A 4599-nucleotide genomic window follows, 5' to 3' on the forward strand; every position below is an offset into this window, starting at 1 on the left:
GTGCAGTACATCGATGGCAAAAATAATCAGATAGCAGATTTCTTTTCTCGGTCACCCTTATCAGTTTCGGTAAATAGTGAGCGAGAGGACGATTGTTCTAAATACTTCCTCTTTTTCGAGTCGAATGTAGAACCGCTTTCGTTTAGTGACATTAGGCGCGCTACTGCGGCAGACAATGTACTGAAAACCGTAATGAAATATATGGTTAAAGGTTGGCCTAGGAAAATAAAATGTAAATCAATCCTACCGTATTTCCTTTGTAAGACTGATTTACAAGTTATCGATGGGTGCTTATTACGGGGGCATAGAATGATCATTCCGGAGGTTTTCAGAGAAAGAATGTTGAAAGAGTTGCATTCATCGCATTTCGGAATAATTAAAACTAAACATATGGCTCGAGGGAAAATGTGGTGGCCGAAGATCGACTCACAAATTGAACGGTGGGTGAACTCGTGTCATACGTGCAGTGCGCTGCGCGGCGCACCGGCGCGCGCGCCCCCCTCCCCGTGGCCGCGGCCGCCCGGCCCGTGGCATCGTATTCACATAGACTACATGGCTATAGGGCAGTCTATATATTTAATCGTCATAGACGCATTTTCTAAATGGCTAGAATGTGTTTATATGGACCGCGGCACATCTACCAGTGCGCTTATTTTTAAACTGAAAGAAATGTTTAGTAGACTAGGGTCACCTGCGGTCCTGGTTTCCGACAACGATATAAAAATCTGCTCCGCGGAATTTCACACTTTTTGTCGTATGAATGGTATCCAATATCTTACTTCGCCGATTTACCATCCAGCTAGCAACGGACAGGCGGAGAATTCAGTTAAAACGTGTAAGAAAATGGTTAAATGTATTTTATCGGAAGAAAAATGTCAGAGACGTGTCCACGAAAAATTGTTAAGTTTTCTTTTTAACTATAGAAATACTGTCCATTGCGCTACAGGCGCCACGCCAGCTAAGCTGATGCTAGGTCGGGATTTAAGATCTAGGTTGGATTTGATTCTACCGCCTAGTAAAATTTTTGATAAACAGGACAAGTGTACATTAATGCCGAGTCGGATTTTCTATGTAGGCGAAACAGTATGGGCAAAATGGTTTATTGCAAGGAAAAGTAAATGGTGTTTGGGCATTGTAAAAAAAATTATAGGTAACCGAATGTTTGAAATTTACTTTGACGATTATAAAACTACTTGTAATAGACATTTAGACCAAATAAGGAAGTACAGGGGCTATGATGGTATTAGTATAAATGTGGATGATGGTTTAGAAATGCCGCATGACTCACTACCGGGCATCGTGCAACCATCACAATCGTCATCACAACCGCCGGTGTCTCCGTCGCAACACACGCAGCCCTCCGTCTCGGCGCCGGCATCCCCTCCACCCCCGCCGATAACTGTGGTGGAAGAGGAGGAAGTGCAGGTAGCGACGGACGAGAATGTACCCAGTGTAGTGAACGTATCTGATAACGTTATGAGCCAAGGGGAAGGGGCTAGCACAGAGACGGCGGAGGTTGCGAAGGACGACGACACCCGGCCGGCTGAACGTTGTGCGGATGCGCTAAATGTTGAAAATGATATACCAAGTAATCCGAGTAGTGCGGGCAACAGTCCAGTCGGTCGGTCAAAAAGGCCTAGGAAACCTGTAAATTATAAGCAGTATTTTTAAGTAGGTATATTCTAGGTAGGTTGTATTCTGTTATTAGATTTATAAGTAGATTTGATAAATTGTTCCAGGTTCCCAAATTAATGTTGGAGGGATGATGTATAATAGTTTGCACTCGACGACAGTCAGTCAGTAATAAACTAGCTACGGAGCTATACGGTTGTGTTATTTCTTACGTACCAGCTACCTACCTACATATCAGATTGTCTTAAGGCTCGCAATAAACAATTCTGTCATAAATTAAAAAAATGGTTGCAAGAAAAAAAAAATTATGCAGTGGATGACTTCGTACGACATATTAAGGCTTAATTTCGAGATTTCATTAAGTAATCAATTTCATCAATGTAATTAATTTATTATTAAGTTAATATTAACATGCACTTAAATAAGACTATTTTAGGTTTCTTTGACATCATATTTTTTTTTTTTTTAGTATGCAAGGTTAATTGTAACTAAATGTGTAACTGACACTATTGTGAAATTGCGCGCCATTGATGGCAGATTGTAATTGGACTTTTATATTTTTAAGACCCTATGTACATACAATTTTTGCAATTAATAAACTTATCTTATCTTATCTTATAGAAATGTGTCGATCCGCGAGGCGTCGTTTCAAATGGTTTCTTATTTCAATCAACGTATTTGGGCTCGATTCGGCGCGCCACGTTGTGCGTCTAAACCACGGACGAGAGAAATAAGTCCTCCTCCGTTGTTTAAACGGCCATGAAGGTACAGTGCCACCAACTTATCAAATACGGTGGGCAAAATTGGAACTAGAGCAGCGTCAGCCGCCATTTCAATGCAGATGAAGTCGCGGGTATCAGCCATATTGCAATATAATTATATACCTATATATATATTGATTGTTATATATAATATGATATGATTCCGTTTTCTTGGTGAATTTTTTAAATTAGCAATACCAAATTGTGCACTAGGGACACTGTCACCTGAACAGATAAGTTACTGTAGGTAGCAGGAGCTGTCAGGATTGTCAGACCCAGAAAGTAAAAAACGCGAAACGCCAAACCACGTAAAGCGATACGCAGAATACCAAATTTGTATGCACAAGACCGTGGAGTCTGGAACCTATAAGTAAGAGACCTCATTCCAGTAGTTGACGTCTATCAGTTGATGAAAGCCATGACGAAAGCTGATAATTTTTAGGAAACCTTTTTACATGAAATCCATTTCAAATTCTCACTCCTAAAACAATTTTCCAAGCGTTTACTTCGTTCCTACATCACGGTTTTATGTTCAAAACCTTTCTCTTCAGTCACATAATTTAGTAGCATGTAGAGGTGGACCATTTCACAGATAGCATGTGAAAAACCACGGGAAAAGCTTTTTCATATGTAACACTTGCTGCCTTCCTACTTTTTCTTCTTCTTATACTTTGGGGCTATGCAGGTTCTTGAATACCCTGTACGACCGTCTCATCCATTGTGATCGTCTCCGCTTCACATTTCCTTGTCAAATCCCGTGGCCGCCAGATACAGCAGCACTTTTTTGATCTACCTTCCTACAAGGTAAAATCACGAAGCAAAATCTCACAAACTCTAAATATTTGTTTGTTTGCTTTGTAGTTTAAATTTCACGCACACAAGCTCATCAACCCGAGCTAAGAGCACGCGAGCGAGGACATTCGCATCGCTAAGTGTTGGAAAGAAAAACATCTAGTTAAATTAATGTAGTAAACAATATTATTGCTAGCTACGTTTTACAAATTTTCGCACTTATGATCATGAGTAGAAAAATTCACTTTCCGTGAAAAACCTCCTGTGAAATTTCAGCGCTATTGGTCAATATCATAATGATTTGTTAAATTAATGTACCATTTGTACATGAGAAAATTGAGATCACTTTCCGTGAAACATGGCATGTGAAATAGCTGTGAAGAAAAATAATAATTTCAGTAAATGAAAATGATTTAAAAGTAGCAATAATACGTATCACTAGTGGCAAGTGTGTCTGGATTTGTTTTAGCGGAAAAGTTTCGAATTACGTCGTCCGCGTCGAAAATGCTTTTCAAATATGGTTTGACGATGCACAGCAGCTGTGCTGGCTGCGCATTTGTCTTCGTAAATTAACTGGAATTTTACTGGTAAAAGCTGTCAAAGTGGAAGCTATTAAGAATGAGAGTAGTGTGAAAAATGGATTCCATATTCTCTGAGTGGTATTAACATTTTGCCGAAAATGAACCAATCCTAAGAGCACTCACCTTGCTCAATAGTCTGATTGCTCAGCACCAACAATTAGATGTCTTTAATATTCATCATCATCATCATCAACAACCAATAGACGTCCACAGCTGGACATAGGTCTCTTGTAGGGACTTCCACACGCCACGGTCTATTTACGTAATTTTTTTAGCACTTTTTTTTTTTTGTTAATTTATTTTACGGCCCTGGATAACAGTCCTTGAAGGCCTTTTTTTTTAGCACTAAGACTCCATGGCCCCAGAGTGTCCACATCAAACGGAACAAAAATGTAACTCATGATAAGAGAGGTATACTTATTTGCGCCGCTTGTCGTTTTTAGCATGATAATGTGGCTAATTCCGTTGTACATAATCTCTAAACTAAACTAAAATGGCACGTCTAAATCTGTTGCTATCCCTTTCATAATGTTGCTTGCGGAAAAGGATAGCACTAGATTTAGACCTGTTAATTTAGTTTAGTTTGGAGATTGTGTACAAGAGAATCGGCCCCATTAATTAACGTACAGTACGCAGCCGAAAGTAATGTACATCGGCCTTTAGAAGAACATTTCGGCTTTGTAGAGCGTTGTCTCTGTCACTCATACCTATATGAGGTTTTGTCGGTTTCAACGACAGAGGCAGTGCTCTACAAATTTCTCTCCTTCTAAAGGTCGATGTACATTGTACATACATTAATTCGGCTGCGTACTGTAGGCAGTGGCGTTCAGGTC

Source organism: Maniola hyperantus, chromosome 17, assembly GCF_902806685.2.
Source record: "Maniola hyperantus chromosome 17, iAphHyp1.2, whole genome shotgun sequence".
NCBI classification, from domain to species: domain Eukaryota; kingdom Metazoa; phylum Arthropoda; class Insecta; order Lepidoptera; family Nymphalidae; genus Maniola; species Maniola hyperantus.